Below are 11,418 nucleotides of genomic sequence, written 5' to 3' on the forward strand. Positions count from 1 at the left end.
AAATATAGTCCTTTCCTCTATTCTCATACTTCACGCTCTCGACCTCTTCTCCTCCAGGAATCTAACCTTTACGAAGCTCCCGACAGTAGATGAGGCACGACACTAGGGCTTGCGAGGGAGGCAAACTGTGTCTCCTGAACTAACCCTCAGTCAGACATTATCTGGATGGTCCTTAAGAATCATCAACAGGTAAGGCTCTAAACTTGGTTCATAACTTTGCAATAACATTTTGCATGCTGTCTTCGTTTCTGCACTAGCAATTTCCCCATAACAGAGAGAACAACTTCTCTGGTCGTCAGCATTTCAGTTAATTCGTGTATGTCATCTTGTTGCATGAACACAAATATCTCATCTCTTATTCCCAAAGTCGAAAGGACAAACATAATTTCACGATTCATATAGCATGGTTGGGCTTTGCTCCAACATGTAATGTTAAAGCTTGTGCTCTTAGATTCGAATTTCTTCATGCTAGGCCGCAGAGAAGTATTACGAAGGAATCGTGGTCGACATCAATAACTCCTTTGTAGCTACCACTACCATGCCTTATTTGAAAAGCTGAAGGAGGGTTAGTACGGTCTAATCAAATTTGATGGGCAATTTCTTTGGCAAATCTCGCAGTATCTTCCCAATACCATCAGAAAATATGTATTTAGTGCCATCGGTTGTGACTTCAATATCTGGAATCTCTTCCACATCTCGTCGTAGGATTTCAATTGTTTGTCTGGAGGAGCTGCATAGCTGGCCCATTGTAACGAATTTCTTCAAAGTGGCCCATCCACTTTCTTAGATCCTCGGCCTTCAAGGTATCATTAGAAGCAAACATCCAAGAAGCACTTCCACAAAGTTGACCTGCTGAGAAGGCCATGAATTCATAGTTCTTTGGACTAATGGAAAGTCCTTTCAGAATGGTTAAAATGCGATAATACATGCCAGTTTTCAAGGGACGGGAAAAGAACCCTCATCTAGTTCTAGCAGAGATAACATCTAGAAAAAGCTTAGTCCAGTCTTCGTTAACAAAAGTAACTCTAGCAAAGTTAGAAGCATATTTACTATGAGGCTTAAACACATAATTTGAAACTTCTTCCTCAGGTCCCAAGCAGAATATTTTGGATGGAGTAATGTGAATTCTGTAACACATCATTAATTTTCCTTCAACTTCGATCCTACTAGACATCAAAGTATTGTAGCTCATTTTCTTGCTATGAGCCTCCTGTTGGATGAAGTGCGAAGATTCATAGCATGTAAACACTAAGTTGCTCATTTTCTCAAAAATCCTCCTTGAAATATGAACTGGTATTTCTTAAAGAGCTTTAAACAGACCAGCATTAACATGTTTGGCAACTATCATCCCCATGTGAACAAGAGAAGTGAGACGAAAAATAACTTCAAAAGGCACTAAGCAGCTACTCGGGTAGTCAACAAGGGGAACCAACGATGGGCCAACAGATTCCATTAGTGATGTGACCAATTCCTCTAATTCTCCTATCAAAGGTAAGCTATCGACAATAACTGACACCGTTACACCTCATCAATTATGAGGGTGAGAGTTGAAAACTTCTCGAAAGATTGGTTAGCTGTAAAATCTGGTGCCCACACTCAGGTAAACTTCGCACCCACCGTGCATGCATGAAACAGGTCATCTGAGGACCTTGAATAAACTGCTGGCCCAAAAATTGTAGTGCATATTCTTGGTGCATATATAAGCTGAAATAAACATTAAATTGACATTTTGAAGTTGGCAATATGAACTCTAGATGGTCGCCTTTCAGTTTCTATATAACATACAACATTACCTTTCACTTCATTGAGGGGAGACAACACAATCAACTTGGTTCTTAACATACAATCCATTTTCATATACAACTTCAAGTACTCTGATGTCACCAGGATGGAGAGAAGGATCTTTTTGGTAATGCAACTTTTCCAATAACAATTGTTGTTTTCTCTTTCCCATTGTGTTTAGAAAAATTCGTTTGACCATTATCCTTTGTTGTTTTTTGTAATTCTAATGTACAGGTCACCATAATTTAATTTGCCTGTTTCATCCAAACAACCAATAAGTACACGACCTTTCGGAACATGAATATTACATCTAGTTCTTATATCAGTCATACATTATCTTGATGGGCCTTAAGGATCATCAACAGGTAAGGCTCTAAACTTGGTTCATAACCTCGTAGTAACATTTTGTATGTTGTCTTCGTTTCGGCACTACCAATTTTCCCCATAACAGAGAGAGCAGCTTCTCTGGTCCTCAGCATTTCAGTTAATTCATGTATGTCATCTTGTTGCATGAACACAAATATATCATCTCTTAACCCAAAGCCGAAAGGAGAAAGATGATTTCACGATTCATATAGCATGGCTGGGATTTGCTCCAACATGTAATGTTAAACATTGTGCTCTTAGATTCGAATTTCTTCATGCTAGGCCACAGAGAAGTGTTACGAAGGAATCATGGTCAACAGCAACAACTCCTTTATAGCTACCACTATCATGCCTTAATTGAAAAGCTGAAGGAGGGTTAGTACGGTCTAATCCGATTCAGTGAGCAATTTCTTTTGCAAATCTCTCAGTATCTTCCCAATAACAACAACAACAACAACAAAGCCTTTAGTCCCAAACAAGTTGGGGTAGGCTAGAGGTGAAACCCATAAGATCTCGCAACCAACTCATGGCTCTGGCACCTGGATAGCAAGCTTCCACGCACCCCTGTCCGTAGCTAGCTCTTTGTCGATACTCTAATCCTTCAGGTCTCTCTTAACGGACTCCTCCCATGTCAAATTCGGTCGACCCCGCCCTCTCTTGACATTCTCCGCACGCTTTAGTCGTCCGCTATGCACTGGAGCTTCTGGAGGCCTGCGCTGAATATGCCTAAACCATCTCAGACGATGTTGGACAAGCTTCTCCTCAATTGGTGCTACCTCAACTCTATCTCGTATATCATCAGAAAATATGCATCTTCCCAATACCATCAGAAAATATGTATTTAGTGCCATCAGTTGTGACTTCAATATCTGGAATCTCTTCCACATCTCGTGGTAGGATTTCAACTGTTTGTCTGGAGGAGCTGAACAGCTGGCCCATTCTAGCGAATTTCTTCAAAGTGGCCCATCCACTTTCTTATATTCTCGGCCTCCAGGGAATCATTAGAAGGAAACATCTAAGTAGAACTTCCACGAAGTTGACCTGCTGGTAAGGCTAAAAATTCATAGTTCTTTGGACCAATGGAAAGTCCATCTTTCATGATAGTTAAAATGAGATAATACAACTAGTTTTCAAGGACTGGGAAAAGAACCCTCGTCCAGTTCTAGCAGAGATAACATTTGGAAAAGCTTAGTCCAGTCTTCATTAACAAAAGTAACTCTAGCAAAGTCAGAAGCATATTTACTATGAGGCTTAACCACATAATTTGAAACTTCTTCCTTAGGTTCCAAGCAGAATGTTTTTGATGGAGTAATGTGAATTCTGTAACACATCATTAATTTTCTTTCAACTTCGGTCCTACGGGACATCAAAGTATTGTGGCCCCTTTTCCTTCTATGAGCCTCCTGCTGGATGAAGTCCAAAAATTCATAGCATGTAAGCTATAAGTTGCTCATTTTCTCAAAAATCCTCGTTGAAGTATGAACTAGTATTTCTTAAAGAGCTTTAAACAGATCAACATTAACATGTTTGGCAACTATCATCCCCATGTGAACAAGAGAATTGTGAGGACAAATAACTTCAAAAGACACTGAGCAGCCACTCGGGCAGTCGACAAGGGGAACCAATGATGGGCCAACAGATTCCATCAATGATACGACCAATTCCCCTAATTCTCCTGACAAAGGTAAACTGTCGCCAATAACTGACACCGTTGCACCTCATCAATTATAAGGGTGAGAGTTGAACACTTCCTAAAAGATTGGTTAGGTGTAAAATCTAGTGCTCTCACCCAGGTAAACTTCTAATCCTCCGTGCAAGCATGAAACCGGTCATTTGAGGACCTTGAATAAATTGCTGGCCCAGAAATTGTAGTGCATATTCTTGGTGCATACATGAGTTGAAACAAACATTAAATTGACATTATGAAGCTGACAATATGAACTCTAGATGGTCGCCTTTCAGTTTCAATATAACATACAACATTACCTTTCACCTCACTGAGGGAAGACAATACAGTCAACCAGGTTCTTAACATACAATCCATTTTCATATACAACTTCAAGTACTCTGATGTCACCGGGATGGAGAAAAGGGTTTTTTTGATAATGCAACTATTCCAACAACAATTGTTGTTTTTCTCTTTCCCATTATCTTTAGAAAAATACGTCTGACTATTATCCTTCTGCTTTCTGTTGTTTTTTGTAATTCTGATGTATAGTTCACCATATTTTAATTCGCTTGTTTCATCCAAACAACCAATAAGTACACGGCCTTTTGGAACATGAATATTACATCTAGTTCTTATATCAATCATACATTATCTTGATGGGCCTTAAGAATCATCAATGGGTAAGGCTCTAAACTTGGTTCATAACCTGGCGGTAACATTTTGTATGTTGTCTTCGTTTCGGCACTACCAATTTTCCCCATAATAGAGAGAGCAGCTTCTCTGGTCGACAACATTTCAGTTAATTCATGTATGTCATCTTGTTGCATGAACACAAATATCTCATCTCTTATTCCCAAAGTCGAAAGGAGAAAGATAATTTCACGATTCATATAGCATGGCTGGGCTTTGCTCCAACATGTAATGTTAAACATTGTGCTCTTAGATTCGAATTTCTTCATGCTAGGCTGCAGAGAAATGTTACGAAAGGAATCATGGTCGAGAGCAACAACTCCTTTGTAGCTACCACTACCATGCCTTATTTGAAAAGCTGGAGGAGGGTTAGTACGGTCTAATTCAATTCGGTGAGAAATTTCTTTGGCAAAACTCTCAAGATCTTCCCAGTACCATCAGAAAATATGTATTTAGTGCCATCAGTTGTGACTTCAATATCTGGAATCTCTTCCACATCCCATGGTAGGATTTCAACTGTTTGTCTGGAGGAGCTGAACAGCTGGCCCATTCTAGCGAATTTCTTTAAAGTGGCCCATCCACTTTCTTATATCCTCGGCCTTTAGGAATCATTGGAACCAAATACGCAAACAGAACTTCCACAAAGTTGACCTGTTGAGAATGCCAGGAATTCATACTTCTTTGGACCAATGTAAAGTCCTTCTTTCAGGATAGATGAAATGCAGTAATACAACTAGTTTTCAAGGATTGGGAAAAGAACCCTCATCCAAAAGAACCCTCATCCAGTTCTAGGAGAGATAACATCTAGTTCTAGCAGTTCTAGGAGAGATAACATCTAGTTCTAGCAGAGATAACATCTGGAAAAAGCTTAGTCAAGTCTTCATCAACAAAAGTAACTCTAGCAAAGTCAGAAGCATACTTTCTATCAGGCTTAACCACATAATTTGAAACTTCTTCCTCGGGTCCCACGTAGCATATTTTGGATGGATTAATGTGAATTTTGTAACACATCATTACTTTTGGATGGTGCAGCAAAGTATTGTGGCTCCTTTTCCTGCTATGAGCCTCCTGCTGGATGAAGTGCAAAGATTCATAGCATGTAAACTCTAAGATGCTCATTTTCTCAAAAATCCTCCTTGAAATATGATGTGGTTTTTTTTAATGAGCTTTAAACAGATCGGTATTAACATGTTTGGCAACTATCTTCCCCATGTGAACAAGAGAATTGAGACGAAAATAACTTCAAAAGGCAGTGAGCAGCCACTCGAGCAGTCAACAACAAGGGGAACCAACGGTGAGCCAATAGATTCCATTAATGATACAACCAATTCCCCCAATTCTCCTGACAAAGGTAAGCTAGCGAATATAAATGACACTGTTGCACCTTCATCAAGTATGAGGGTGAGAGTTGAACACTTCCCGAAAGATTGGTTTGGTGTAAAATCTAGTGCTCTGACCCAGGTAAACTTCGCATCCTCCGTGCATGCATGAAACCGGTCATTTGAGAACCTCAAATAAACTACAGGCCTAGAAATTCTACTGCATACATGAGCTGAAACAAACATTAAATTGACATTATGAAGCTCACAATATGAACTCTAGATGGTCGCCTTTCAGTTTCAATATAACATATAACATTACCTTTCTCGTTGAGGGAAGACAACACAATCAACCAGGTTTTTAGCATACAATCCATTGTGATATCCAGCTTCAAGTACTCCGATGTCACCAGGATGGAGACAATGATTTTTTGATATTGCAGCTTTTACAACAGCAATTGTTGTTTCTCTTTCCCATTATCTTTAGAAAAATACGGTTGACCATTATCCTTATGCTCTTTGCTGTTTTTTGTAATTCTGATGTAGACTTACCATGTTTTAATTCACGTGTTTCGTCCAAACTACCAATATTTACATGGCCTTTTGGGACATGAATATTACATCTAGTTCTTATGTCGGTCAGACATTAACTTGATGGGCCTTAAGAATCATCAACAGGTAAGGTTCTAAACTTGGTTCATAACCTTGCAGTAACCTTTTGGATGTTGTCTTCGTTCTGTCACTAGCAATTTTGCCCATAACAGAGAGAGCAGCTTCTTTGTTCGTCAGCATTTTCAACTAATTCATGCATGTCATCTTGTTGCATCAACTCAAATATCTCATTTCTTATTCCCAAAGTTGAAAGGAGAGAGATAATTTCACGATTCATATAGCATGGCTGGGCTTTGCTCCAACTTGTAATGTTAAACATTGTGCTTTTAGATTCGAATTTCTTCATGCTAGGTTGCAGAGAATGTCATGAAAGGAACCATGGTCGACAGCAACAACTCCTTTGTAGGTACCACTACCATACCTTATTTGAAAAGCTGGAGGAGGGTTAGTACAATCTAATCTAATTCAGTGAGCAATTTCTTTGGCAAATCTCTCGGTATCTTCCCAATACCATCAGAAAATATGTATTTAGTGTCATCAGTTGTGACTTCAACATCTGGAATCTCTTCCACATCCCGTGGTAGGATTTCAACTGTTTGTCTAGAGGAGCTGAACACCTGACCCATTCTAGCGAATTTCTTCAAAGTGGCCCATCCACTTTCTTATATCCTCGGCCTTCGGGGAATCAATAGAAGCAGACATCCAAACAGAACTTCCACAAAGTTGACCTGCTGAGAAGGCCATGAATTCATACTTCTTTGTGAAATGAACCCTCATCCATTTCTAGCAGAGATAACATCTGGAAAAAGCTTAGTCAAGTATTCGTCAACAAAAGCAATTCTAGCAAAGTCAGAATGCATACTTTCTAGCAGGCTTAACCACATAATTTGAAACTTCTTCCTCGGGTCTCAAGTACTATATTTTGGATGGAGTAGTGTGAATTTTGTAACACATCATTAATTTTCCTTGAACTTCGGTCCTACAAGACATCAAAGTATTGTGGCTCCTTTTCTTGCTATGAGCCTCCTGCTGGATGAAGTGCAAAGAATCTGTGCATGTAAACTCTAACTTGCTCATTATCTCAAAAATCCTCCTTGAAATATGAACTGGCGTTTCTTAAAGAGATTTAAACAAATCATCATTAAAATGTTTGGCAACTATCTTCCCCATGTGAGCAAGAGAATTGAGACGAAAATAACTTCAAAAGGCACTGAGCAGCCACTCGGGCAGTCAACAAGGGGAACCAATGATGGGCCAACAGATTCCATTAATGATATGACCAATTCCCACATTTCTCCTGACAAAGGTAAGCTGTTGACAATAAGTGACAAATGTGTTTACGCTCAAAAAAATAATCTAGTTTTACTAAAGTTTGAGAACAAATGCAAATTCAGTTACCAGTCTACTCACATTTCACGAATACAGTAGCTAACCATACCACCGAGTTATATCAAGGTATGCACACAATGCATATCAAACTTATTATCTGCCTCACCACACTTGCATGAATCTCATATGTGAGATGTAAATGCATCTAACATTTGGGGCTTTCTACCTCGCCATGTGATCGTAACGTCTAACTAATATTATGTAAAAATAGAAGTATTTGTGCAGCTCACCTACAGCAAGATGCCGTTAGGCCCAACAAAGATGCACTTGTAGCAGTTCCGGATGTGCTCAAAGAACACCTCAAGCTTGTGCCTCTGGGAATCATGATTCAGGTACATGTCTATGTGCCGCTTCCCTGGGTTGACTTCTACGCGGACGCTATCCAAGAATTAGCCGCCTCAAATTTGTGATCGGCGACGCGGTTGCCTAGCCCAATGCATCTGAAAGTGAATTAGGTCATCATCATGGAGACAAGTTGTGACTGGATAATATAGGTAGTTATCCCTTGAGTCCATCCTATTTGCAGCCTTTCGTACTGTCTTTACGCCAGTTATTACCCTGCCCGAATGATCACAGCAAGGGCACTAATCACATCTACTAAATGTTGCTTTTGCAAATATTTCACACCTCAAAACTTTGTCAGCCCTCTCTTATGCATTTTGTTTGAAAACATGCATTTGAGATCCAAGACAGAACCACAACCCCCCATTTCATTTGGTGGGCATGGTAATTCATCATCACTATTTGCTCTCCACAGTTGCAGAGCGCAAGGTTTGCTAACATCAGTAGGGGAGTCCATCTTCCTCCTCAAAGGGGCACTACTACTCTCACCCTTTGAATGAAAATTCTTGCCGAAAATATAGTCCTTTCCTCTATTCTCATACTACATGCTCTCCACCTCTTCTCCAGGGATCTAATCTTAATGAAGCTCCTGGCAGTAGATGAGGCATGATTCTAGGGCTTGCAAGGGAGGCAAAGTGTGTCTCCTGATGTGACCCTGGTGCGACAAGGTCTTCTTGTCGGATATGGGCACATGAGGTGCCACCTCAAGATGTAATACAAGGGGGTAACTGCACGGCGGCGCGGGTCACCTCCACTTTTATGGCCATATGCAAGGTGCAAGCAGTTGTGCGACATGTGGTGCTGCACGCTGCGGCGAGGCGAGCGGTGGCATGACAGCTGTCGGGGCTCACGCGGCGATGCTCGCCGCGTTTGTATAATGGCAATTTTGCAACATCCGACTAAACTGGTAGTGACCTTGCATATAGTGCAGTGAGTATCGATCACAATATTGCTATCGCCCTCCATTCCGCCCCTGACAATTTGTGTGAGTTCCACTTGATCTCTCCTCGACCCGCTTGTGTGTAAAACACAGAAATCCGACTATCATGTAGTTTTATAGAGGATGGAAACGTGCAAGAATCACCATGACAAGAGGCCTAGTCTTGCACGATGGTGGATTTGGGAGAGGAGAATTATTGGGATTGGAGAAGTTCATTTAATACTTTGATCCTAGCCCCACTCTCTAGTATCATGGCTCCTTTTCCTGCTATGAGCCTCCTACTGGATGAAGTGCAAAGGTTCATAGCATGTAAACTCTAACTTGCTCATTTTCTCATAAATCCTCCTTGAAATATGAAGTGGTATTTCTTAAAGAGCTTTAAACATATCAGCATTAACATGTTTGGCGACTATCTTCCCCATGGAACAAGATAATTCAGACGAAAAACAACTTCAAAAGGCACTGAGCAGCCACTCGGGCAGTCAACAACGGGAACCAACGATCGTCGAACAGATTCCCTTAAGGATATGGCCAATTCCCTCAATTCTCCTGACAAAGGTATGTTGTTGACTATAAGTTACAGCAGTGCACCTTCATCAAGTATGAGGCTGACAGTTGAACACTACACTTATTGAAAGAGTGCTTAGGTGTAAAATCTAGTGCTTTGACCCAGGTAAATTTTGCATCCTCCATGCCTGCATGAAAGCAATCATCTGAGAACCTTGAATAAACTGCAGGCCCAAAAATTGCAGTGCTTATTTTTGGTGCATACATGAGCTAAAACAAACATTAAATTGACATTACTCAAAGATGCTATATATTTATACTAGCTTCGGAATTATAGAATGAATTATAAGAGGCGTCTGACCAACTCATAGTCTAAGAAGCATTACAATCAGTAATTTATAAAAGTATCAATGATGTGTATTCATCAGACAAGTTTCAAATCCGTATCACTCTAATTAGAAACCACCAACTGAGATATGTGTAGGAGTATAAATAAAAATAGCAGAGCTAACCATTTTTCTTTACCGAAAAAGGCTTTCGCCCCGCTTTATATATAAAGCATCGACCAACAACAACCCGGTACAAACGCACGCCACCACAACACATGCACACACCCGAGGCAAGATACATAAGCGCTGAGCGCAGCAACACCACCCCAAGCACTACAAGAGCAGTCGGGTCCTTGACCGTGAACACGCCACCGCGAAGAGATGAAGCCGCATATGACGAACCGTGGGCTCCAAGGCGGTGCCTTCAGGAAGGATACGACACCGGAGCGTCGCCACCGCCCGACCCGAGATTCAGAGTTTCCCCTGGAGCAACACGACGGGCAATGATGGCCGCGGCGACGCCTTCAGGAAGGGAACGAGCTTCGCCGCCGCCGGTCCGTCCGAAGATAGAACAGGTTTTCACCCCGGCTAATACTCACCGCCACCGAACGCCACACCCCGGTGACCATGCCGCCCACACGACCATGGTCACAGGGCAGCACCCAGGCACGGGCTTTGCCCAAGAGCACCGTGACACCACCACCAGGGCCACCGCCCCGGCATCCAAGACCTCGACGCCACCTCACCAGTAACCCAGCGCCACGCCACCTATAGAGACGGGTGGAAAGGCCCCACCATTCACACCCCTGAGCTGCCCCCAACCAGCCGCCATCGGCCCGTCCTGCTGCCAGGCGCGAGACTAGCGCGGTCTTGCTGCCGGGCACGAGACGGGCGCGGTCCTGCTGGCGGGCGCGAGACGGGCGCGGTCCTGCTGGCGGGCGCGAGACGGGAGAGGTCCTGCTGTCGGGCGCGAGACGAGCGCGGTCCTGCTGCCGGGCGCGAGACGGGCGATGGACCACGGCTGGGAGAAGTCCCGTCCATCGACGGAAGTGGAGCGCGGGCGACGGGAAGAGGAATCGAAGGCCGCACCACGCCGCCTACGGACGAACCGACGCCGAAACATGCCAGCCGCCGCCGCAGTCGACTTGCCAAGCTACCGTGGACCTCTCCACGGCCGGAGCAGCAGCAACGCCAGGCCACTGCCCATCCCGCGCCGCCCGCCGGACTCCTGGCACTGAATCCGCCGGGCACGCAGCCACCAAATCGGCCAGCGCACCGGCCGCACCACCTGCGCCGCCGCACACACCACCACACCTGCGCCGCCACCTCCCCCAGCCAGGACGGCCAAGGCAGAGGGGGCCGCCCGCAGCCGCGCCGCCCACGGCCCGCGCCGCCCGGAGGGCCAGATCTGATCGAGGGCATCGCATCCCGCCCCAAGCACGCCCCTCCACGCGACGCCCGTCACGCCGCCGC

At 43.3% G+C, this 11,418-nt stretch overlaps 4 pseudogenes; all 4 read right to left on the bottom strand.

The window, feature by feature from the left end:
* Positions 1 to 139: 139 nt before the first annotated feature.
* On the bottom strand, positions 140 to 1,728 carry LOC119350545 (annotated as a pseudogene).
* Positions 1,729 to 1,801: 73 nt separating this feature from the next.
* Positions 1,802 to 4,066, bottom strand: LOC119307727 (annotated as a pseudogene).
* Positions 4,067 to 4,130: 64 nt separating this feature from the next.
* Positions 4,131 to 6,069, bottom strand: LOC119307734 (annotated as a pseudogene).
* The window catches only part of LOC119350546, a 14,775-nt pseudogene continuing 9,400 nt past the window's right edge, over positions 6,044 to 11,418 (bottom strand).

Source organism: Triticum dicoccoides, chromosome 1B (genome assembly GCF_002162155.2).
Source record: "Triticum dicoccoides isolate Atlit2015 ecotype Zavitan chromosome 1B, WEW_v2.0, whole genome shotgun sequence".
Taxonomy (NCBI): domain Eukaryota; kingdom Viridiplantae; phylum Streptophyta; class Magnoliopsida; order Poales; family Poaceae; genus Triticum; species Triticum dicoccoides.